The sequence below is a fragment of the Sander lucioperca genome, chromosome 24, assembly GCF_008315115.2.
Source record: "Sander lucioperca isolate FBNREF2018 chromosome 24, SLUC_FBN_1.2, whole genome shotgun sequence".
NCBI lineage: Eukaryota > Metazoa > Chordata > Actinopteri > Perciformes > Percidae > Sander > Sander lucioperca.
The window spans coordinates 2,446,632-2,473,853 of NC_050196.1; the positions used below are offsets into that span (position 1 = coordinate 2,446,632).

The 27,222-nt window shown below is 41.4% G+C and overlaps 1 long non-coding RNA gene across 1 annotated transcript in view; it reads left to right on the forward strand.

The window, feature by feature from the left end:
* The window catches only part of LOC118494498, a 70,850-nt gene extending 43,799 nt beyond the window's left edge, over positions 1-27,051 (forward strand). Inside the window, exon 3 of the long non-coding RNA XR_004896660.1 lies at positions 26,752-27,051. This is a non-coding gene — a long non-coding RNA (uncharacterized LOC118494498). The remainder of the gene's footprint in view (positions 1-26,751) is intronic.
* The last annotated feature ends 171 nt before the right edge of the window (positions 27,052-27,222 follow it).

Sequence of the window (27,222 nt, forward strand, 5' to 3'; positions counted from 1 at the left end):
GTAACAATTGAGGTTGTGTACAATATGATGGAATGCACAGCCCCCCCCCTCCCCATTAAACGCTAGTTCAAATATTTATATTTCTTTTTGGTATAAATATAACAGAAAGTTTCACAGTTCTGGCATTGTTTGGAAGGGCAAGGAACCCGCAAGCGTTATAAATGAGAGACCGGTGACAGGTGGCGATGCAAAAATGAAGAGTGTCAGGGGCCTGGAGGTAAACAGAGCGCTGTAACAATATGGACGGGTGTGTTTGGGAGCGGAGCAGCGGACCGCAGTGGACTGAGTCCGAGTTTCATTGCCTCGGTCAGGCTGTGGAGGAGAAGTCCACACAATCCAGGATGGATTTCACTGTTTCTCCGTGCCACGTCTGCAGATTTAAACATTTCCAAAAAGGGATAAATGTGTGAACTGTGATCCTAAGTGTTGGAAGAAGAATTCCGATCCTTTACTTAAAAAAGTGCTAATGCCACACTGTAAAAAATACAGCTTTAAAAATGTTACTTAAGTAAAAGTCTGTAAGTATCTTCAGGAAAATGTAGTTAAAGTATTAAAAGTAAAAGTACTCAATGCAGAAAAATCCTGTATATGCATGTCTGTGTGTGCAGACTGATCTCATGAAGTGGCGTATGTATGACACGGCAATTCATATGCCATGATTGGCGTGTTATAAAGACGCATACTCGCTATTTCGCGTGTTTACGCCGTTTGGCCTCCATTGACTTACATTACCTTGCGATTGCGTGAATTGACGTCGTACGAAAGGCCGAAAATCTGCATGAGGAGGTTGGTTGGGGTGGCGAATGTTGTGAAACACAGGACTTTCACCCAGGAGAGCGGGGATCGTGTCCCTCGTGTGATGTTTCCTTTCCACGTTTGTTCTTTTCCTAAACCCAACCCTGTTCTTCTTTTCCTGATCCCAACCGTTTCTTCTTTTCAACCTAACCCCCACACGCCACATGGCTTTAGAAAGATTTAGTTGCAGACTGCAGTCAGCTGTATACAATGTAAACATACACACGGACAGCTGAAAATGCGTACAGATAACACGCCTTTTGGCTTTAGGTGGCATGTATGTTTACGCAAAGTCATGATGTCACGTTGGTGTGTGTGATCCTGCAGATGCACACACAGACACAGACACACACACACACACACACACACAGGACACACACAGACACACACAAACAGACAGACACATGCACACAGACAGACACACTCTCCACTTCCCTCGATGTGTAGCACAGACTGTACAGTAACACACACTTCTCACCCTCACGGACACAAACACACATGCATTTCCAGTGTTTAATAGAGAGGACAGTCTCAGTTTGCATTCAAATGTATAAGATCTGAAAGTTTTTTAATGGGAACTCCAGGGTTCAACGTTAAGGTTTCTTTTCGCTTGTCCGGCTGGCAGGTGAAATGAAATTGTACTTGAAGCTTGCAGGGCCCTATACAAACTATACAAACTGTCGTAAAAAATGTCAAAAAATGTCACATGCGTTGAAAGCGTTAAAAGCGCGATGAGTTAGTGGTGTATACACTGTACTGGTGGTAGTAAAACAAAAAGTGCCGAAAACGTCACAAAGTCGATAAAGCGACAAAAATATGCTAAGAAAGGGGTCAAAAACGTCAATAGTGTCACAAAAGTGATGCTTTTTAAGGCCTCACACGAGAGCGTCCAGCGCTTCATTAAAAGCCCCCCCCACCACCTCTTCCCGCCACTGCCGAGGCAACATCACATCAGAGGCCAGATTAAAAAACACAGAAACACACGCTTAAACGTTCTTCCCTTCTCCGGCCGTGATGGTAAACACGTTGTGATTGGCTCTGGGAGGAGATGAGCGAGGTATCAAAGCCAGTTAATTTGCCCAGTTCGGAAAAAATCTGTCAGTGCTTTAGAAAAAAAAAAACTTCAGCGTGAGGACACTGTCGGCTTAAATCCGACGTGACGCGTCCAAAAGCCATGACCGACCGTCTCCATCTCAAAGAAGAGCATGCACGCTGTGAAAAAAAAAAAAAAGAAGTCTTTTTGTGGCTCAAACCCTACACCAGCAGCAGCAGAATCTCTTTAATCAGCTCTCTTCAATTCTTTAAAAAAAATTGATTTCATTCGCTTTAAAGAAACAACTCTGTAATTCTACTTGCTGCTTGTGAAATGGGGTTCATTAAGGATTTGATGTGACTGGATAATCACCCTTCAAAAATATAAGCAGCGCTGGTAAACATGAATTATCAGGGGAGGATAAAGGGAGGATGAAGAAGAGGAGGGGGAGGAGAAACCTCCTTGGTAATGCTAAACTTTAATATGGGCGAGTGAAGAGGCTTGACGTGCCGAGGTGTAATGTCAGCTATCGATTGGTCGGCGCTCGGGGGTGTCTCGTGTCAGGCCCCATTGACATTCTCTCATCTTACGATGGAGGGGAACTCGTTATATCTGTTTACGGCCGTGCGGTGTGTGCCAGGAAGTCCTCGCCTCGGCGGCCGCTCGCTCTTCTCCTTCTTCTCCCCTTTTTTTCTGGGAAGGAATCGTAACGGATCTTCCAGCGTGTTGGCCGCGGGGCAATTGATCCTCCCTCCTCCGCAACACACACAAACACACCGACGCAAAATCATGCAAACATACACAGGACCAGTGGTGGAATGTAACTAAGTACATTTACTCCAGTACTGTACTTCAGTCCAAATGTTGAGGTACTTGTACTTTACTTGAGTCTTTTCTTTTCATGCCACTTTCTACTTCTACTCCGCTACATTTCAGAGAGAAATATTGTACTTTTTACTCCACTACATTCATCTGTTACAGCTTTAGTTACTAGTTACTTTATTCATTTAGATTCCTACTTTTACTTTACTCATTAAGATTTCTGCACACAGAACACATGTAGTTTATAAAATCTGATGTATTATTCTAAAGTAAACTAGCCAACAATATAACGGCTACAAGTCCAGCTGAGATGATTAGACCATTAAACACACAACTGGTTGATCCTTCACACTTTCTACAATGTTTTAATACTTGAACTACATTTTCCTGATGATACTTACACACTTTTACTGAAGGAACATTTTCACTGCAGGACGTTTACTTGGAAGAGAGTATTTGGACAGTGTGTTATTAGTACTTTTACTGAAGTAAAGGATCTGAATACTTCTTCCACCGCTGCTAACAGCTCAGGGTCAGTCTGCCTCGGATGGTTTAGACATTATGGCTGACATTCAAAACCCTTACGGAGAAAATGAACGGGGATTTTTTTTACTTCCAGAGCCACACTGTTGAGCTCTATAATCCCAAACCTGCTGCTCTGTCGCATCCTCCCTTTCTTCCGTCCTTTTATTTCGTTCCCTCCTCCACCTCTGTGCTCCCCTAAACGCTGACCTACAGTTCATCACATCACGTATCACACCTTCCAAAACTCGCTCTCCATGCACGCACGCACGCCTGCACACGCCACATATGTAGCCTATTTTCTCCAAAACAAACTCCCAAAGACCCGGAGCGAGGTTGTTAGGTGACAAGTCGCGCGCCCCCCACCTTCCTCCCCCTCTGTACCAAAATAAAAAACACACACACACACACACACACACACACACACACACACACAAACAAACACACACACAGAGGTGGCGGGGAGCGCCTACAACCCCCCGCTCCGTCGCTCTCAGCAGGGGTTATTGATTGTGACGTGCGCTCGCAGTGCACCTTCCCAGTCGCCTGTCAGCCAGATGCATGCTGACAGGTCAGGTCCCCCCCCACCCCCCCTTTGACAGCTCCCGCGCGGCAGCAAGGTTGTAGGGGTGGCGGTGGTGTTGTAGGGATGGAGAGGGAGGGTAGCGTTTGTCAGAGAGCCATACGGAGGGAGAAAGACAGCCCCCCCCCCTCTTTGTGCTCTCCCTGAGCCTGCAGAAGGTGAACCTCGACCCCCCCGACCCCCTCAGCCTCGCTCTTGTTTGACTCGTCGCCGCCATCGTCGCTACGAGGTGAGTGGAGCTGCCTGTGTGGGTTAGCCTCTGTTTAAGGAAAACCAAGTTCTGCCACACAAAGGCAGTAATCGCAGGGGGGGGGCTATTTATTGTACATAATATATACTTATATACAAATAATTGTGCAAGTAGTAAAACAATGCAAATGCAGACACACAGTGATTTGGTCCACTGCTGGAGTTTTTTCCATTTACGTTAACGGTAAACACAAGTCCGTGGAACTCGTGGGAGAGAACGAATTGCGTCAGTAAGTAGACTGGCAGGGCTGTTTTATTCACTTTAAACATCAAATAAGTGATTCCTTTCTCTAATACAGATGATGCCGAGTCATTTCCACCGAACGTGCTTTCACGTTACACACTGGTTACACAAAATGAGCCGAACAATATCACTCATCTGGCGAGAGCACTGTGCTTTTCTACGCTGTAACTAGAGTGTGTGAATGAAAAATTAAGTTAAACTTGACTAATTCAGTGGCTGGCTGGCTTGTTAGCTAGCTAGGAGGCTCAGTTCTCAGTTCAGCATCAAATGTATTAGAGAAAAGAAATCACTTCATCTGATGTTTAAAGTGAATAAAATAGCCTTGCCAGCCTACTAACTGTTGAGTTCCACAACTACACATTTCTATACAACTGTACAATTGTGTATGTATCATCTGTGATCCCTTCAAAAATTGCTCTTAAGACATTTTATGTTTATTGTCCTGTTAGTAACTGTTGGATGACATTTACACCCATGCTGTCACAATGCATTTTTTTCAAATTTTTTCATCCCTAAAAAAGCCCCTCAGGATGAGGATGGACCGTTTCAGTCTGTTCTCTACATCACTGTTGCTTTTCACCGCCACGTTTAGCCCAACGAGTCCTCCCCTCCCTTTCCTTTTCTGCCCCACCTGAACAGCTTGTTTAACGCCAGTGTCTCCAGAAGGTGCATCCTGTGCACGCTTGGCGGCCGGGACAGGTAATGAGGTAGCTCGGGGGGGAAGGCCGACATGACTGCTCGCTTGTGAGAATGTAAAGTTACCTGACACGGCTTTTCATCGGCCTGCGAGGTGCTCCCCCACCCCCCCGGTCGTCTGTGTGTTCGCAGCCGTAGGATTTGTGCACACATGTTCACACGGAGAGAGAAACTGGGAGAACGTAACATATGCCACTTGGTGAGCGCTTTAATCCAAACTGCCTGATGGCGCTCTTTCTGTACGCGGCGCCAGTGGCACCTAAACCTTATAATGGAAGAGTTTTCCTCGCCATCATAAAGGTTTTGGTGCCGAATGAATAAAACTAAAAGACTTTTCTCGGATCTAATGATTGTAGTTGGACTTCTTTAGCTTTAGGTTTTGTCTTTAAGCTTTTTGAATGTTATGTATTTATTATCTGCTCTAGCTTTTCCAGCGTTTTAGACACAGATATGGTGATATTAACACTACAAAATGAAAAGTGAAAAAGAGACGCAAAACTATCCATCCATCCATCCATCTTCTTCCGCTTATCCGGTAACGGGTCGCAAAACTACCACAAAGAAAACAGAAAAAGACTGAAAAGAGACACAGAAACCCAAAAAGGAAAAAGACATAAATGTATGGGGAACTTGCATTTTTGTAGCATTTTCTTGAAGGACACCTAAATCCCTCCACCCCGCCACATACGTGCATCTAAGTCTTCCACAAACCGAGGGGAAACACTGCTGGCAGTGTGAAAAGTGCAATATGTGGAATATGGGGGTTAAGCACTTAATGTGCAACCAGACTGTACAGCCTACTACTGACTTATTGTGTACTCCTACTTCAGAGGAAAACATTGTACTACTCTAAGCGGAATGATCCGAGGGAATTTAAGCTGGGCTTTTATTGTGAAGGATAGACACGGAAGAGCCAACGTTATGGCAGCACTTTTTTTTTTATTATTTGTTTTTTACTATGTTTAGTTTTATTCAAAGTTAATTAAGACACAATATCCAGTTCTGTCCAAACTGCTCCAGATTTCAAACCCAACTTCACAATCAATCAAATCGAAACCAAGTGTGAAGTAGATTGGATGAATGGTTCATGAGATATTTCAAAGACAGACCACACACACACACACACACACGCATACACACACACACACACACACACACACACACACACACAGAGAGGTTCCAGCGTCAGAGTGTTTCACTGTAACGTGGACTGAGAGTAATAACCAGCACGTGTTTGGGACAAGCCCAAAATACTAAATGGATCATAAGTAATAATCAGCGCAGGGTTGCAGACAATAAGCCCCACTCCCCCCTCGGTATCTCAATCCATTTGTCTTGGAGAAGGAAATTACTAAATCCAATACAGTTTGATAAAAATCTGGCCTGTCTGGATCGGCTGCTGGAGGATAATGCGGCCTGATAAAGGCGCTCGTTTCCGGCCGCACGCCATCCGTCATCTGGGGGGGGGGGTTGCTCCCCTGGTCAAGCTGTCTGCTGCTCCGATAGATGACTGCAGTAGTTCAGCTGCTCGCCTCCACTGGCCAGGTTACAAAGTTTAGTTAGTTTAGTGTAGGGGGGGTCAAACTCAACTTCACTAAGAGCCACACTGGAAAATGAGAATCGCATCCAGGGCCAGACGTGTGTTGTTTTAATTAATTTTTTTAAGATAATTTTTGGAGCATTTTAGCCTTTAATACACAGGAAAGCTGTAGACAGGAAAGGGGGGTAGAGAGCGGGGGAAGACATGCAGCAAATGTCCGCAGGTCGGACTCAAACCCTGAGCTGCTGCGTCGAGGACCGAGCCTCTGCATATGGGCGCCTGCTCTACCAGGTGAGCTGTCCAGGCGCGCATGTGTCATTCTTTGGACATTTTATGTAATCGAAAAAGTCAAATATCTCGGACTCTCATATAGTTTATCATGGAGTTTAGTTTTTTTTTTGGCGGTTTAATTTAAAAGAAATATAGACACTTTATGATCCATTTCTGTGTGAAAGAGCCGCACACACCTCGCATAAAATATATCAATAGTAGACTGTCCTGTTTTTACTCTTGTAGAGCGCGTCTCCACGGCACATACGCACCACTTGCCCGGTGTCGCCAGTTTCATTGATTGTAGTGGAAGCGTAGTGTTGGAACATCGGCTCCACAGACGTTACACGTGCAATGTAGCCGGCCTGTAAGGAGATTTAAGTCAGCAGATAAAAGATGGACAGGGAGGAAGTCAACATGTGTATATAAACTGTTCCTAAATGGTTCAGTTTAGCAGCTCAGTGTTGGATAACAAAGTACATTTTAAATGAGCTACTTTTTACTTTTACCTAAGTAGATTATTATACCGGTCATTTCACTTGTACTTTAGTAAAAGTGCATCAAAGTAATAGTACTTTTACTTAATATTTTTGTACTCTTTTCACATCTATTTTTTACATTTTAGTAGCTTTGCAGGGTCAGCGAGTGATGATAAAAACACACCTACGCTGTCTAAGACGAGACCAGAGTTATCAATATTTACACCAGCGCTCTTCAGTTTCCCATCTAATCACATCACAACGTTCAGTGTTCAGTTTGAGTTTAAAACATGCGCAGTTTTCTACAGAGGTGTTCCTGCAAGTCCTCTTTGTTTTGAGTCGATACGGACCAAACTCTGAGCCATCTGACTCGAGAGGCCACTCGGGTCACCCGCCCACCCTTCTGAAGGCAGGATAATGTGAGTGCCTTCATTCGCTTCACGTCCCCGCCGCAGCATTTTCAAAAGACATTTCATTTCATACTTGTTTACGGCTCTCTCTCTCTCTCTCTCTCTCTGGAGATCTAAAGTTCAAAATCGCATGCATTTTTAATTCCAAATTAAGCCAGGGAAGAAAGAAGGAGGAGGAGGAGGAGGAGGAAGGGGGGGGTTCCATGTTCACTCCGCCACATTTTGACAAACATGACCTCCCCTCGCTGGGGTGGAGGGATTATGTGGAACAAAAGTTGGCCCGCTCGCCGTACCAGGGCTTAAGGCTATTGGAGACGACAGATTAGAATATCTTTCACCCTCTCGGGGAGATAAGAGACACACACCCAGTCAAGAAACGGCCGCAAAACATAAAGAACTCGTGATCTCCCGCCACCAAAGAGCACGTGTGAAGTTGAGATTCATAAAATCTTCAAAACAGTAATGCAGATTTTGTGGGTTTTTAATGCGTCTCCTAATGCTTAAAACATGATCTGGGTTATCAAAGGTTGGAAGTGTCTTCCTGCTCATTGTCTTTTTCCTTGAGGAAGTCAAAAACCACCAACGCTTAAAAACGTTCACCCCTCGGCTCGCCTGTTTTTGTTGCCGTGTTTCGTTTCCTATTATCCCAGATAATTACAAATATGTCAGACGTGTCGCCACCGCGTGACGTCTGCCGACGCCGGGCGCGTTGGCGAGCCGTGCGGGCCGGAATGACACGGCGATACATCTCACCCTCTCCTGCTCTCAATTAGCTCCCGGTGCTCCAGGTTAATGGAACTTCTGATTGGGGGAAAACTCTGGTTTCCTGGACGTATAGGGGGGAGGGGGGGTCGACCCCGTCCTTATCTGCTGTTGCAGAAACACAGAGTTACTCTGATGTGTGTTTCCCTCTCTGGAGCACTGCTAAATGCTTTTTAAAAACTGGAAATACACACTCTAAGAAATATCTGTGTATTAACAGTTGTATGTGTGTATATCTTTACAAGACATTGTCCATAGAGCACGATTTTTATTTTAGTTTTCTACATTTCGATTTGCATAATTTTTGCTTCAGCAACTTTTGTCGGCAACAGAGGCTTTTTGGGAGATTACAGAAGTCCACGTTGTGACTTTTTTCGACATTTTAGGCGATGTTTTTCCTAAGGTTTTTGTCCTTTTTTTAAACTTTCTTTTTTATTTTATGAAGGCCTAATAACAGAAAACATTCTTTATTTTAACTGTAGCTACACATCATTTCTGTTTTCTAAATACGGGGCAAAGTCTGGGTAATAAGCTGCCGGAATTTGTTCTGTTATTTTACAGATTTATTTCTTAGAGTGCAGGTTTCCCCCAGTGTATTTCAAGTCACTGGGAATTATTTTGTATGTATTTTTAATACGTTTTTAAACTACAGTTACAGTGGGGTGGCTCAGTTGGAAACTTTAGACTTACAGCCAAAACACATCGCAGGCGTAAGCGTTGCTTATAGCAGCTATTTTTATTTCGGCGCCCATGTTATCCAGTCTGTCCGGCCACACCGCGTGCGTAGCGTCCACGTCGGCCCGTGCGCTGCAGCAATAGTTTCGGCGTCTCCTCTATTTTTCACACGAGCGTATGTGTCGAGCCAGGCAGGTAATCACATACAGGAAGACCACAGTGCAACCAGATACTTTACAAAAAATAAAGCACATTTCAAAATAAAACACCTAGGTTCATGGTGATTTTAGCTGTCTTGACTTCTCACAGTAGAAATACGCTTCCGGTGTGAAAGGCCAGGCGCACGATCAGGTACGCGACACTTCCATGGGCTAGTGGGTTAGTCATACTTTGAAATCTCCAGTCAGCTTTTAATTTAGCACTGACTTAACATAGCGCTGCCCTCTGGAATCTGTCTTATATATAATAAATAAATAAAATAAATAACACTCTAAAATATATAAAATAAAATAACACTCTAATAAATAAAATAACACTCTAAAAGCCTCAAGATAAAACTTGCTAAAGAGTCAGAGAGAGGGAACCAACTTCAATCATTAGATCTGAGAAAAAGTCATTTAGTTAGTTTGATGCTCACATTAATTTTACATACATTCAGCTTAAAGACTCTTGCCACTGGGCTAAACAACTTTTCTGGGGGGAAACCCTGTAATATTTTAATAAATCTGACAAAAAAGTAAAATGGGTCAAAAATGTAATAAACCTGCCGCTGTGATCAGGGCTTGACATTAACTTGTTTGCTCACCAGCTACTAGCCACTTAGCATCTTCACTAGCCACTATTTTGTGGAAAATGATGTTTTATTTGAATATGGTGTGCTACAATTAACTTATAGAACCAGATTTTACAACCCTTTTAAATGTGTAAACTCCCAAATCAAGACTACATAACACTGCAGTCATTAAATATTCAGCTCTGATTATGTGTATAAAGATCCTTTTTGTATGAGAACATGCAACCGAATAAGATCCAGACATAAAAAGAGTAGCATCTTATTGCATAGGCTAGGTGGTGCAGGGGCAGAGAAGATTAGTTAAAAGTGGTTTGGAGCGCTCGCGTGTCACTCAGCGGCCGGCACGCACCCTCGGTGACGGGAGGTGGAGCCCAGAGACCAAATGTCCTGCTGCACGCTCTCTCTGTACTTCTTCTACAAACCTATAGAGTTCAACAGTGTGGTTCCAGAAGTAAACATCCCATTGATTTTCTCCATAAGGATTTAGATTATCAGCCATAATATCTAAACCCAATCTAAGTTAGACTGACCACGAGCTACGTGGTTGTGAAACGAAAGTTTCTACTCCTACAGAAGCTAGAAGTCTGTATGAAATCAATCTTGTTTTAAGAAAAACACGTTTTATCCGGGATCTTATGGAGAAAAACTACACTACTCACAGCAACGTCTCTTGATTGGTCCAACTCGCTGTTACCATAGAAAGACGACGTTTCAAAACGTTGTTTTGCGCCGAATCAAATGTTTTGTGCTCACTATTCATCTCGTAGCTGGTTGTCTTCCAGACTTAAAACTCTTTATATCGGCAGTTTTCGAAACGTCAATGAAACAATTAACCTGGGAATTTTTTTTAATCCCCCACACTTTCAGATTTGTTTGATATTATTTTATTTTTAAGTCTTGGTGACTGATCGGCCCCTATGTTAAGCAATAATAACTTTTACGAAGTTTAGCGCTATTCTTTCTGGGTGAATTTATCATTATGATCAACTCAATTATTTCCTGGAGTCCCTAAACGTATTTATAAATGCAGGAAATGGGATTCAAATAGAACTAATTTCCTTTGTTTGAGTATTTTGTTTTGTTTTGTTAAAAGACGCCACAGTTATTGCACGTATCCAGCTTCCTGTCGGCTTCTTAAAACTCCCTTTTTTTAAAGTTTTGGGCGCCCCATCACTTCCTCGGCCTTGGAATGAGGTGGGGGTTTGACATGGACACACAGTCAGCTCGCCTCTGAGCAAACCAGCCCCCGCTATCAGAGGATGACACCAAAACACCGGCCCGCCGGGCATCTTCCTCTTTCCCTCCACCGCTCCACCGCTCCGGAGCAAACGCAACACTGAGTTTCACTTCAGCTTGTCTAGCGGCCACGTTGGAGGCAAGGTGACATAAACACGAGAGAAACATTCCTGTAATTTCCAACAAAAAGAGCTTAAGGTGGAATTGTTCTCCAATGGGGGGAGAGCTGCCACCTCTCTTTCTTCTTCTCCGCCTTCCCCTCAGTTTATCTAACTCACCAATAATAGGGGGGAGATTTATCCACACCAGTGTTTTCCATAGCTTTTTTAAAAGACTTAGAGTGCACGTATTTGCAAAGTGTATGTCTATGCTATTGTGCCTTGTTTGCTGTGTGTGTGTGTGTGTGTGTGTGTGTGTGTGTGTGTATTAATATATAAGGCACACATCATACACACAGAATATACAAGAAATAATAAAAAGGATAGAATACAAGAGAAACTATTGAAAAATAAAGCTAAAAAAATAAAAATGAAAGAATGTACAAACGTAAATCCAAGTGGTGAATAAAAATGTTCAACCTACTTCAATAGTATTTATAAAGACGTAAGTTGCAATTATGCAGTATTGTGATATATACTATATATATATATATATATATATATATATATATATATATATATATATATATGAGTCTTATCTAACACTCAGGATAAAGTAAAGGATAAAGTTTTATTAATCGTTTCATATCTTTTTAGGGTGATACTTCGAGTCCTGGGACAGCAGATGTAAAAGCCTCCAGGCTAATTCTGGCACATTTTGACTTTCATGTATTATTAGTGTGCATTGTCCCCAAATAAACCTGAAACAAAACATAATTTGGCCTCTGCCCTGTTTAGGGTGCGTCCCTCAAGAAAAGCTTTTATTAATTTTAAGAAGAAAGCAATTTGACATCATTTTGGAGCGTTATCACCACATCTGTGTCTAAAACGTTGGAAAAAGCTAGAGCAGATAACACTTAAAAAGCCAACAAGTCCTCTTGGGACCGACTACAACTATTAGATCAGAGGAAAGAGTTTCAGTTAGTTTTGATGCTCACATTGATTTTACATTCATTTGGCTTAGGTGTTGCCCAAAAACAGCTCGGGTGCTGCACCTAAAATATTATAATGGTACAATGAAACCCTGCACTCTATCGCACACACACACACTCTCTCTCTCTCTCTCTCTCTCTCTCTCTCTCTCTCTCTCATACACACAAACTCTCTCTCTCTCTCTCATACACACACACACACACACTCTCTCTCTCTCTCTCTCTCTCTCACATACACACACACACACAGACTCTCTCTCTCTCTCTCTCTCTCTCTCTCATACACACACACACACACACTCTCTCTCTCTCTCTCTCTCTCTCATACACACACACACACACTCTCTCTCTCTCTCATACACACACACACACACACTCTATCTCTCTCTGTCTGTCTGTCTGTCTGTCTGTCTCTCTCACACACACACACACACACACACACACACACACACACTCACTCACTCACACACACTCTGTCTCTTTCTCTCTCTCTCTCTCTACACACACACACACACACACAACCCTCCTGAGGAATGGCTGGCGAGCAGAGAAGAAATGCGCCCTGACAATCTCCCCTTCCCTACGGCGGCTGGATGCCAGAAACGAGCGGTGGTTCTTGTGAGAGATCTTTTACCGAAGATGCCAGGGATTAGGAAAGAAAAGACTGCAGGACACTGCCGTGTCACCTAGCATTAAACAGCCCTAAACTCCCCGGTTATGAGATACTCTGCGCAAAATAGGCCAGGAGAGAAAGAAGGAAAAAGAGAGGTTTTGATTTCTTATCTTTTTTTTCCCCGAGCCCTGATGCCCCTGGACTCTTCTCTTGGTTCTTGGTGCCTTCACAAACACACACGGTCGTGCACGTACATACAAAGAGTTTTTTGGTTGGAAAGATGGAGTAATTGAATTGGTTCATTACTTTTTTATGCAAAAGATGAAAGAAAAGAAGCCAAATTGTCTTCAATTGTAAAAAAAAAATCCTGCGCTGGGATCTAAATGTTTTCAATCATTCAAGGAAGAAAATAGTTGCAAAAAGGTTATAAGCTGTCAAATTGAAAGATAAGAATACAGTTAAGTGTGCAAAACACAAAAACATAAGAAAAATAGGAAGTTACCCTTCAACCACTAGCGTCTGGTCTTGCATTCTGAAACAAAAGCAACTAAAAGTTTCCCGTCGTCTTTTGTCATCTTCTGGAAGCTCACTCGGCCTGCTCTGAATAATTCAGCGGCTGCCTGGTCGAATGCAAACAAACGGAATAAAGCATAGATAGTCATGAGGCATAAATATGAACACACAGCATCTAAAAGCATTAAGAAAACACAGAGCGTCGGGGGGTTCGGAGCGACAGATGAGGACAGTGTGTTTGACTGGCTGGACCCCAACCCCCCCTCCCCCCCCATATTAATGATGTGTGGCCTGTCAGAGAGACACAGTCAAATTACATTCAGGACTACAAAGCCTGCGTCCGAGCTTTTTCTCTCTGTGTGCAACACCCTGCGAAACAATAACTGGGATTCAGATTCAGCAGCTGCAAATTGCACTAAAATTTCCCATTCTCTCTCTGTGAATTATTAATGAGAGCCAAACCAAAAAAGACACACAAAAAAAGAAAGGGAGGGGCGGGGGGGGAGAGAAATATCTACAGCATGCCCGAGCAGTGGAGAATGCTATAAAGCCATAATTATGCCAGAGAATGAGAAATGGAAACAAAGTTGTTGGAGCCAGAAACTGAAACTAAGAGCTGGATATTTAGAGCTCAGAGGGGTGAAAAGAAAAGTAGCTTTTATTACAAATGCAGAAACGCCAAACAAAGCTGCAGGATCGACACTTCGGCAATTAAAACGGGGGATGAACAACGAGCATGTGTGTCCTTGTCTGTCAGGTTTGTTCTGTGAGGAAAGTGAAGGAATGTGTAAAGGGAAGGAAGGTCAAAATACCCAGTGTCTGTTTCTGGATGAAAACGTTAGAACTCTGAATATGTTGACTTGTCAGGAAATATGCAATACAGCTTTGTTTCTCTCAGCTGGACTGTGAAAGCATTTCATAAACTAAATCATTGAAGGACAAACAGTAAAACGACTGCTCACAGGGTTTCTGTTGAGAGTAGCAGAACACGGCGCCTAAACCTTTGTTATAAGACAATGTTTTTGATGGTTTTGTATCACAAAACGTGTCCACGTGTTGCAGTTTTAAAGCAACACAAGGCAGCGTTGCCTCCCATTTAATAACAAGTGCATTAAATGTACATTAAAGTGCATAGAGCAACAAGTGACGTACACAGAAAAAAACATAGGGGATGTTAGATCAAGAACAAAAAGATTCAGAAAGTGTTGGAGATATTTGGGGCTCTGTCGAGTGCTGACGATAAATCCAAATCAGTGAGTAATGATGAATAGATAAATCCATACAAAGGCCAATAAATTATGATTACACAACAGATGCATATGTGGAGGCTCACCAACCAACCAGAGAGTTGATCATGGCTTTTATTAAATATCAGAGAGTAAGTTATCCAGTTTATGAGACTCAATATTTCTTTGTCTGATATTCTGGGACACGCAGTTAAACCCGACCCAGTGTTCGGAGTACCGGGAGAGGACAGTCCTCTTACAGGACCCCTCCTCTCGCTAGCAAGATTCATTAACCTTTAGTTGTGCCTTTTACTGGAAACAGGCACAACTTCCCTCTTTCACTATGATGATCAAAGACGATATGCAGCATGGAAAACTGGAAAAACTCAGATACTCTATACATTGCGTGGTTCCGTTGACACATTTTGTAAGACGTGGCAACCCTTCATTGATATAGTAGACGGTATTTATATAGGCAATAAATAAATACCGCCTTGGCTCTTAGCCATGATAACTATCTGAGGTGTGATGTCAATACGTATGTGGAGCAGCTTCGTAAAAATCAATTGCTGACATTAGGAGAAACTCATAAGAGGTAAAAACAGGAGGGTATACATCAAAAGGGCATTATCTAATCTGATTATCTGTCGTACAGGACCTATTATGTTCCTGTCCGTGTATGTAATATGTAAAATAATTTTTGTAATAAGTTATAGAATTTGTATGCAGTATGTTTGCTCTCTAAACTACCAATAGTGCCTCAGTGTCCTTGAACCAATAAACAGACATTTGAAAAAAATCAGATAGTAGATAGATAGTCATACTCACATCCTTTAAAGGAGCTACAGGGAACTTTTAAATGTTTCGGAAACTGTTTAATTTTTCCATCTGATGATCATAAATGACCTGTACCAGCAAACAAGACTAAAGCCCAGTTCAAATCAAAGATTCACAACAAGACGAATGTTGAGGAGAAAAGTTTCAGCGGTCTGAATCCCCCCATTAGCGCCAAGAGTCCCGACCTAGAGCGTGTAAATATCACGCTAAAGGAGTCTTTTTGTGTCAGTAACAAAAGCCAAAGGCACCTGACAGTTTGTGATGCTTATTATTTCTAAATTCTCACCTTCCCACAATGTGTTGGCAAAATTTAGAAATAAAACGCCCCATAATCCATTTTATTTCTATGTCACAAACTGTCAGCTAGCTGGTGGAAATGGTTGAAAATGAGTTTTAGACGGAGGCTCAACTTAAAAAGTCTAAGTGTTCTAGGTCTTAAATCATCTCAAACTGGGAGACTCTGAGTATGTTTACATGCACACCAATATTATTCTGAATATGACAATATTCCGAATTTGATACAGGCCACATATTCCAGTTGGATATTCAGAATAGCCTTTTTTCTGAATATAGCATTTCTCCGATTAAGACGTGTGATATTCTGATATTATTCAGGTTTTAGAGGCATTCTTTGGACATACGGCCTTTTGCCTGTTTAAGGCTTACGGTCAGCTCTGTGCGTTGCTATGGTTACTATACACAAACCAACCGGCCGGCAGTTTGCAAGGCTGCAGACCCGATAAGAAGGAGAACACACAGCTACTTTTAAACATTATTAAAGACTCAGATATCAACAGGTTTTTATTTATGAGCCGACCTTTTGAAGAAGCTGGTTGAAGGAATGAAAGTCCTCCACCGCTGGTAGAAAAGAATCCTGTTTTGCACTTCTGCATGTAAACAGGAATATTAGAGGAATATATTTTGTCATTAGCCATAGAAACAGCTTAGTCAGAATATCGTCTTTTTCGGAATAAGGGCAAAAACCGGAATATTGTGTAATATATGTAAACGTAGTCATTGTCATGTTGAAACAGCAAGAGGGAAAAATATGTAAGAAGGGTGTCTACAAACCCTTTGGCCACATTGTCTATGATCTTTTTGTTTCTTTCTTTTAATAAAATGCCCAATGATTATTTCAGAAGTGTTGACAGGAACTATATTTTTTATGTTTTTGCAAAGAAATTTAATGGCCTTTTTAAATAATTCGACAATAAGCTTTGTTTATATATGACTCTGGAATCATTTATTCAAATGTTTTACATGAATCAATACAGGGTTTATCAAATCAGAACGCTGCAGTTTAAAAGAACAGCCAGAACCTACCATTTGCTTTTTAAGAATAAATTCACATTGATTTTTTTTTCCTGGTGGAGAATATTAAACATTTGTTTGATTTAGCCGCATAACACCTTTTTAAGATCACGGCGTAACATGAGAAACGTATCTATCACAATCAGAATCAGAAAAAGGTTTTATTGCCAGGATAACTTACTCTTACGTGGTCTTCTGATTTTAATTTCCTTCTGGGGAATTATTTTTGTCTCTTTAAGTCCTGTTTGCCAGTGTTAAGTTTTTCCTTTTGAAATGACAGTTTATTTTGCTTCAGTTAGTGATTTTTGTTCTGTCAAATGATTCTCTTCACTCGTTAAATATGACTTTTGAATAAACTGACATTTGGTCGGAGATAAAGGTCTGTCTGTCTCTCTGTGTGTGTGTGTGTGTGTGTGTGGATGAAGCTGCCGGTTGAGATGGGTCCGTGTGTTTCCTGGTGCTGTCCTGCCCTCTGCTGGCTGCTGACAGGAAGTTACAAATGTAAGAAATCCCATTTATTAACTTTTTTGAGCCCTGTTTAATGCAGGATTTTACGGTTTTAAATCCCACTTACCTGCATGTCTTTAAGTCAGTGGTGTTGGAAAAGTGCTGACAAATGAAGGCCAGACACTGCATGCACTGGTCGATTTATAGATTTTGGGTTATTTAGTTTCTTTCAGACTACTGGGGGGGAAAAAAGCACATAAAAGCGTTTATAAAAAGCATTGAAAGTGTCAAAAAAGTGTATTAAAAAAAGAAGGCGGAAGCATCGAAAAAAGGTTTAAAAGAAAAGGCTTTGAAAGCATAAAAGAAAAGTGTAGAAAGAGTTGAAAGCATAAAAAGCCTTTCCGACTACTGGAAAGAAAACATTTATTTGACAACACTTGTCACACTGTCTATTTGTGTCTGTAAGATCTCTCCTAAATTGACCAAAAGTTAGCATTAGATAATTAGAAATACAGAACTTGTCCTAATGTCAGATGGTGATATCTGTTAGCTAAATGTTGACCCTGTTCATCAAAATGTCTGAGTTTTACAATCCATGTCTTTAAAGGTTTTGTTCTCAGACTCTGAGCCCAAAATCTCCAAACTTTCCACTTTCATTCCTCTCTATATTCTGAAGTTATTTACACAGAGCATTGTTCAGAAAAAAAAGAACCAAAAAACCTTTGACTTTAATATGTCAACAAAATTAAACAAGAATCCAATGTTCACACTTCAGGACATTTATGCAAATTAGCTTATATTGTTCTGGAAATATATAGCAGGCACTTTGAATTCTTCAGGACAAGTAATAAGTTCAAGAATGGGAACCTTTCCATTTTATATTTTAAGTAAATAATATGGCCTAATTTCTGCTTTTTTAGGACGTTTTTTTGTGGCTTGTTTCGACATTTTTTAGTAGGAATTTTTCAAAATGTTTAACGCTTCTGTTGCTTTTTTTTTTTTTTTTTTTTTTACAGCTACATACTTTTTAAAATGTTTTTGACACCTTTTCAAATTTCTGTTCTTTTGTGTGTGCGAGCGTGTAGTACAAGTGTTTATTTGTGTGAGTTTAAGTCTGTATCTATCCACTTTTCCTCTGCGCGTGTGTGTGGTTGTCATGGTCCAGTCAGGTCTGAGTATCCTGAAGACACTGTCAGGCAGGATTGATTTTCTCTTCCTCGATCCGTGGAAGCGTTCCTGTAACACAGCTGACCCCCCGAGTTGCGTTACCTTGTCATTTTGCGACACAGATCAGAGTGAAGACGAGCTGGAAATAGACACACAGACACACACACACACACACGATTCCAACTTAAACTCACACAAATAAACACTTTACTACAAAAGGTACACACATACATAACCAAATACAGCACACACACAGAGAGGAAAAAGTATATAGATACACACTTTAACTCACACAAATTAAAGATTAGCACTCATAGTACACACACACCCAGAGAGGAAAAGTGCTTAGATACACACAAATAAACACACTCGTAGTACACACAAACTCAGCCAAATATAGCACATACACACATGCTGCAGCTGTCTCTGTCTGACACAGATAACCTCTGTCAGCCTCGGTTTGTCTGTCGTCTTGTCAAGGTGCATCAGAAAGACAAGGTGTCGGCCAAAAGCAGCTGACTGCGTCCGAAAAGTTCAACTTGGATGTTAGAGGAGAGATGGAGATCGAGTTGCGGTGAACTTTGACATGAGAGTTTGTTCTCGTTGACCAGAAGCAAAAATCATGTAGACCTACAAGAACAGATTTTTTTGTTTGCTGGGAAATTTGTTTGCTAATTGGGCCACTGATGACAAAGAGCTCTGCAAAGTTTCTCTGAAGTTTTGTCGCGCAAAATGCAAATATCTGCTTTAAACAGCAAACGTTACACTGCCGCCCCGCCGTCAATGAACGTTGAGCTGGAAATGTGAAACATCGAGGGAGGAAGCTGGAGTGTGTCGGAATGACAATATATTCATGTCCAAAACAGGGAAAAATGTATCATGTTACATGTTCTATTATGAAATCCACCTGAAGAGACTCAATCAATACTGTATGATCGCCCGGTTTAATGCACACGTGTCATGCTCAAAAAAACAAAAAGATGTGTTTTTTTTTCAAACTCAGTTTAGAGCAGAATTTTGCCCGATTTGCCAAGTTTGAGACTCAGAAATTCCCCCAGAAGCAGAGAGTTTTCATATTCAGGTTGTGTAACAGGTTGCTGGGAGTCGGCTGTGTTGTATAGCTGCTTTTATAAAATGTAATCATTGTTTTGCTGATTTGCTAAATTCTATTATGGCTAAGGAACTTTTTTGATGAGTTTTTTAGGGCTTTATGTCGACCAAACTGTAAGTGAGAAAGCTATATGAGACATGCAATAATACAGTCAAAGATTTTTGACTTTTCCATTATCCAGTGTGGCTCTTAGTGAAATTAAGTTTGATACCCCTGATGTAGATGTAGACATTTGAGGTAACAAAGTATTATTATCTAGACTGGGTAAACCCAGCCCAATCTGCCGGCGATTTGATTTCTCCGCGCAGCTCAGGCTGGAAACCTGTACGTTCATCTATTACAATTTTACCAATCACAAACTGGCTTATCCACAGCTTATCGCAGTGGGATTCGAACCCGGGTCTCCCACACCTCATATCTCATATCCACTGCGCCATCACCACCCACGATGACGATAGAGAAGCGACCAAGCAGCTTTTTGTTTACATTCAACATGGCAGCCACCGAAGCGCAGCAACCCGTTGATACCGCTGTAGCTGCTACGTCACCCGGATCGTTGGTCTGACTGGTTGAAGGACTATCCAATTGCGTACAGAGTCAGTAGAGAGACAACGGTAGAGAGACAACGGTAGAGAGTAGTATGTAGAGAGACAACAGTAGAGAGACAACGGTAGAGAGTAGTATGTAGAGAGACAACGGTAGAGAGTAGTATGTAGAGAGACAACAGTAGAGAGTAGTATGTAGAGAGACAACAGTAGAGAGTAGTATGTAGAGAGACAAGAGAGTAGTATGTAGAGAGACAACAGTAGAGAGACAACGGTAGAGAGTAGTATGTAGAGAGACAACAGTAGAGAGTAGTATGTAGAGAGACAACGGTAGAGAGTAGTATGAAGAGAGACAACGGTAGAGAGACAACGGTAGAGAGTAGTATGTAGAGAGACGAGAGTAGTATGTAGAGAGACAAGAGAGTAGTATGTAGAGACAAGAGTAGTATGTAGAGAGACAACAGTAGAGAGTAGTATGTAGAGAGACAACAGTAGAGAGACAACGGTAGAGAGTAGTATGTAGAGAGACAACAGTAGAGAGACAACGGTAGAGAGTAGTATGTAGAGAGACAACAGTAGAGAGTAGTATGTAGAGAGACAAGAGAGTAGTAGAGAGACAAGAGAGTAGTATGTAGAGAGACAAGAGTAGTATGTAGAGAGACAACAGTAGAGAGTAGTATGAAGAGAGACAACAGTAGAGAGACAACGGTAGAGAGTAGTATGTAGAGAGACAACAGTAGAGAGTAGTATGTAGAGAGACAAGAGAGTAGTATGTAGAGAGACAAGAGAGTAGTATGTAGAGAGACAAGAGAGTAGTATGTAGAGAGACAAGAGAGTAGTATGTAGAGAGACAAGAGAGTAGTATGTAGAGAGACAACAGTAGAGAGTAGTATGTAGAGAGACAAGATAGTATGAAGAGAGACAAGAGAGTAGTATGTAGAGAGACAACAGTAGAGAGTAGTATGTAGAGAGACAAGAGAGTAGTATGAAGAGAGACAACAGTAGAGAGACAACGGTAGAGAGTAGTATGTAGAGAGACAACAGTAGAGAGTAGTATGTAGAGAGGTAACAGTAGAGAGTAGTATGTAGAGAGACAACAGTAGAGAGACAACGGTAGAGAGTAGTATGTAGAGAGACAACAGTAGAGAGTAGTATGTAGAGAGACAACAGTAGAGAGTAGTATGTAGAGAGACAAGAGAGTAGTATGAAGAGAGACAAGAGAGTAGTATGAAGAGAGACAAGAGAGTAGTATGTAGAGAGACAAGAGTAGTATGTAGAGAGACAAGAGAGTAGTATGTAGAGAGACAACAGTAGAGAGTAGTATGTAGAGAGACAACAGTAGAGAGTAGTATGTAGAGAGGTAACAGTAGAGAGTAGTATGTAGAGAGACAACAGTAGAGAGACAACGGTAGAGAGTAGTATGTAGAGAGACAACAGTAGAGAGTAGTATGTAGAGAGACAACAGTAGAGAGTAGTATGTAGAGAGACAAGAGAGTAGTATGAAGAGAGACAAGAGAGTAGTATGAAGAGAGACAAGAGAGTAGTATGTAGAGAGACAAGAGAGTAGTATGTAGAGAGACAAGAGAGTAGTATGTAGAGAGACAACAGTAGAGAGTAGTATGTAGAGAGACAACAGTAGAGAGTAGTATGTAGAGACAAGAGAGTAGTATGTAGAGAGACAACAGTAGAGTAGTATGAGAGAGACAACAGTAGAGAGTAGTATGTAGAGAGACAAGAGTAGTAGAGAGACACAGTAGAGAGTAGTATGAAGAGAGACAACAGTAGAGAGTAGTATGTAGAGAGACAACAGTAGAGAGTAGTATGTAGAGAGACAAGAGAGTATGAAGAGACAAGAGTAGTATGAGAGAGACAAGAGAGTATGTAGAGAGACAAGAGAGTAGTATGTAGAGAGACAAGAGTAGTATGTAGAGAGACAAGAGAGTAGTATGTAGAGAGACAAGAGAGTAGTATGTAGAGAGACAACGTAGAGAGTAGTATGTAGAGAGACAACAGTAGAGAGTAGTATGTAGAGACAACAGTAGAGAGTAGTATGTAGAGAGACAACAGTAGAGAGTAGTATGAAGAGAGACAACAGTAGAGAGTAGTATGTAGAGAGACAAGAGAGTAGTATGTAGAGAGACAACAGTAGAGAGTAGTATGAAGAGAGACAACAGTAGAGAGTAGTATGTAGAGAGACAACAGTAGAGAGTAGTATGTAGAGAGACAAGAGAGTAGTATGAAGAGAGACAAGAGAGTAGTATGAAGAGAGACAAGAGAGTAGTATGTAGAGAGACAAGAGAGTAGTATGTAGAGAGACAAGAGAGTAGTATGTAGAGAGACAACAGTAGAGAGTAGTATGTAGAGAGACAACAGTAGAGAGTAGTATGTAGAGACAACAGTAGAGAGTAGTATGTAGAGAGACAACAGTAGAGAGTAGTATGAAGAGAGACAACAGTAGAGAGTAGTATGTAGAGAGACAAGAGAGTAGTATGTAGAGAGACAAGAGAGTAGTATGTAGAGAGACAAGAGAGTAGTATGTAGAGAGACAAGAGAGTAGTATGTAGAGAGACAAGAGAGTAGTATGTAGAGAAACAACAGTAGAGAGTAGTATGTAGAGAGACAACAGTAGAGAGTAGTATGTAGAGAGACAACAGTAGAGAGTAGTATGTAGAGAGACAACAGTAGAGAGTAGTATGTAGAGAGACAACAGTAGAGAGTAGTATGTAGAGAGACAACAATAGAGAGTAGTATGTAGAGAGACAACAGTAGAGAGTATGTAGAGAGACAACAATAGAGAGTAGTATGTAGAGAGACAACAGTAGAGAGTAGTATGTAGAGAGACAACAGTAGAGAGTAGTATGTAGAGAGACAACAGTAGAGAGTAGTATGTAGAGAGACAACAGTAGAGAGTAGTATGTAGAGAGACAACAGTAGAGAGTATGTAGAGAGACAACAATAGAGAGTAGTATGTAGACAGACAACAGTAGAGAGTAGTATGTAGAGAGACAACAGTAGAGAGTAGTATGTAGAGAGACAACAATAGAGAGTAGTATGTAGAGAGACAACAGTAGAGAGTAGTATGTAGAGAGACAACAGTAGAGAGTAGTATGTAGAGAGACAACAGTAGAGAGTAGTATGTAGAGAGACAACAGTAGAGAGTAGTATGTAGAGAGACACCAGTAGAGAGTAGTATGTAGAGAGACAACAGTAGAGAGTAGTATGTAGAGAGACACCAGTAGAGAGTAGTATGTAGAGAGACAACAGTAGAGTAGTATGGATCAAACAACTCAGGACTTTCACCCAAGAGACCAGGGTTTGTGTCCCGTGTCACTGAAACATACATTATGTAACCCCACCCACCATCTTTCCCTAAACCTAACTGTCCCGTTCTTGTGCAGCATATCAGTTAAACATACGTCCCGACCCAGAGCGTCAAAAAGTGACGCCAAGAGTCCCGACCAAGAGCGTCTCAATATGACTCTAAAGGAGACTTTTGCGTCCATAACAAACGCGACGGAGTGAGAATTTGCTGGAGAAACATTTTGCGCCGCCCTCTGAACGTGAAATGAAATGCATGCACTATATTTTAATCATTTTAATACTTGCATTACATTACTTTACATACTCCCTGTCAGGTCATTGAGCATTCCCTGCTAGCTAATTACAACAGGGCCTGTAGTTGTCTGCACCCCCCCGTCTGGAAACACACAGGCATCTGCGGAGGACGGCGGGAGTGTCGCGCACAGGTTGCGAGGGACACATATTTCTGACGAATGTGCCATCTCCATAATTAGCTCCGATGCAACATATGAAACATTAAACACGCCAGGCGCTGACGGCAATCAAAACAGTTCATTTGTTGTCAATTATTCATTACTTTGAAGGTTCTGAAGGGGTCGTTAATATGGAAATAAGCTTTGATGCCAACAAGGCTGTAGTATCTGATTAGAAATCATTTGAGCACAGAGCACCCCTATTTTCCTTTTTCTTGTTTCTTTTGGGCTAATATTTTGCCTTTTTGTGTTGACTTTTCTGTCCCTTTCATCACGATTCTTTTTCAGGAAGCCTCTTCTTCAAACAAAAAGCATTTCTCTTCACTTACAAACAAGGTTGTGGTGAGGAGCAAGGAATTGTGGACCCAAACGCAGGGAGAGGCAGGCAGGCAGGCAGGCAGAGGATTAGAACACGAGGTTTTATTCTAACAGAAAACGGCAGTACAGCGACTGGAAAAACACTAAGGAAAAATACAAAAAAGAAGCACAAGGCTGAAACAAACAGGCAGAGAAAAAACTAGCAAAACGAGGAATACAAACTCACGGGGTAAAGACACAAATGGGCACAAGCTGACGGCACGAGGACACAAACGGATACAAAACGATCTGACAAGAGGAAAAGGGAACACAGAGGTTAAATACACGAGGTAATGAACAAATGAGGGACAGGTGATACAACAGGTGAAACACATCAGGGCGGGGCAGGGTAATCAACAAAGGCGGGAAACACAGAGAGTAAAACTAGACATGACAAGACAGAAAACAGACTATCAAAATAAAACAGGAAACAGAACATAAACAGGGAAATGCACAACAGGAAAATACACAACAAAATATACACCAACCACAATACACAAAACGGGATACACCAACACAACAGGGAACAGAAATATACAGAATAAAGATACAAACACAAGAAACATACAGAAATCAATAATACAGGTAATAGAAATGGAACAAAATACAAAGCAAAACACCGAAACCATAACAAAGGTTCTTTTATCCACTTTATTAAAAGTATTTCATGTAATTCTTTGATAGCTTAATGTTCTCAACCTCAAATTAAGTTAAACCAACCAAAACTAATACAGTACAATATGTTTTACAGTTTCCTTTTTGCACCTGGCTTTATTAATGTGCACTTCCCACTACCCCTCCGTGGTGGAATGTAACTAGTAACTACTAAGTACATTTACTCCAGTTGTCCAAATGTTGAGGTACTTGTACTTTACTTGTGTCTTTTCTTTTCATGCCACTTTCTACTTCTACTCCGCTATATTTCAGAGAGAAATATTGTACTTTTTACTGAAATCATTTACATTCATCTGTTACAGCTTTATTTACTAGTTACTTTACACATTAAGATTCCTGCACACAGAACACATGTAGTTTATAAAAGCTGATGTTTTATTCTAAAGTAAACTAGCCAACAATATAACGGCTACAAGTCCAGCTGAGATGATTAGACCATTAAACACACAACTGGTTGGATCCTTTACACTTACACTAAAATGGGAGGAGAGTTCTTTACTTTTTTCAAATGCAATGCAGGACTTAAACTTGTGACGGAGTATTTTAACAGTGTGGTATTAGTATTAAAGAAACACGCCGACTTATTGGGAATTTAGTTTATTCACCGTAACCCCCAGAGTTAGACAAGTCGATACATACCCTTCTCATCTTCGTGCGTGCTGTAAGGCTGTCTGACGGCTCCAGCGGCATCAGGCCAGCACAGAACATGCAGGTGAATGGTTCCAGTAATCCTACTGCTCCCAATAAGGGACAAAATAACGCCAACATGTTCTTATTTACATGTTGTGATTTGTAGAGTCACAGCGTGTACAAATAACAACGTAACATGAGACACAGCCATCTTCTATAGAATATAGTTCCCAGCTTGTTTACGGTTAGAAGATGGCTGTGTCTCATGTTACGTTGTTATTTATACACCCTGTGACTATACAAATCACAACATGTAAATAGGAACATGTTGGCGTTATTTTGTCACTTATTCGGAGCAGTAGGCTAGTTGGAACCAGTTACCTGCATGATTTGTGCTAGGCTAAGCTAATGCTGGGGGCGTCAGACAGCCTTACAGCACGCATGGAGATGAGAAGGGTATGTATGGACTTATCTAACTCTGGGGGATACGGTGAATAAGACAAAGTCCCAATAAGTCGGCATGTTCCTTTAAGTAAAGGATCTGAATATTTCTGTCAGCACTACATACCAGAACCCCCAATAGAGCGGCCACTAAAGTTCCCCTTTCTGTCGCTTTTCATGGTTTAGTTCCCCTACAATAAATTAACAGGATGAAAAGACAAACTCAGAACATCGCGCAACTACTTTTGCCAGCTGTCAAATTGGAGCGACGTGCACTGAAAATGGGGCTGGGGCTATTTGAGTTCACAAACATCAGACAGTTTCTACTTTCTTTAGGTGGCAGGAGGGAAAATGAGTCAACATTCTGGTTCTGGTCAAAAACTCAGAAATAAGCAATACAAATTGTTTAAAAAAGCTGCAAAAATGTCGGAAAAAGCGACAAAAACATTGGAAAACGCGGCAAAAACGTCCAAAAAAGCACAAATTACGCCTATGGTTTTGCGTGTGCTTAATGCACGCAATTTACTTCCCTGTTTTAATTTATTGTTAATGAGTTGCAGAGAAAAAAAAACACACGGACAGCACTGAGGCAAGCAAAGATTTGAATTGCAATCTGCTGAAATAAATGCTCTTCTTTCTTTTCCCGACTGCGTCAGGTAGACCACTGAGTCAACTCATTTTCCGTCACTTTACTGACCGTTTATGAAATATTATACTATGACTTTTATCACATTTTTATGACATGCTATGCAAAGAAATGATAGTTGCATCTTTGTTGCCCCATTAGACATTTTCATTTTACTTTTGAGCTTTGGGTTTAGTTAGTTTTATAAAAATAGTAAATTATAAAAATGTCATTATGAAAATCCAATATGTTTCCCCTTTACCATTGGAATATGTGCACAGATGGAGGAGCTCCCAGGATCTACTAGCGAGGATGAAGGAGGGATCTCCGAGGATCTATGAGCGAGGATGGAGGAGGGATCTCCGAGGATCTATGAGCGAGGATGGAGGAGGGATCTCCGAGGATCTATGAGCGAGGATGGAGGAGGGATCTCTGAGGATCTATGAGCGAGGATGGAGGAGGGATCTCTGAGGATCTATGAGCAAGGATGGAGGAGGGCTCTCTGAGGAGCTATGAGCGAGGATGGAGGAGGGATCTCTGAGGATCTATGAGCGAGGATGGAGGAGGGATCTCTGAGGAGCTATGAGCGAGGATGGAGGAGGGATCTCTGAGGATCTATGAGCGAGGATGGAGGAGGGATCTCTGAGGAGCTATGAGCGAGGATATAGGCAGCAGCCTCCCCTTTTTTTTTTTTACTTTTTTGACACACTATAGTATGCCTTTTCTTTTACTTTCTCAACATACTATGACTG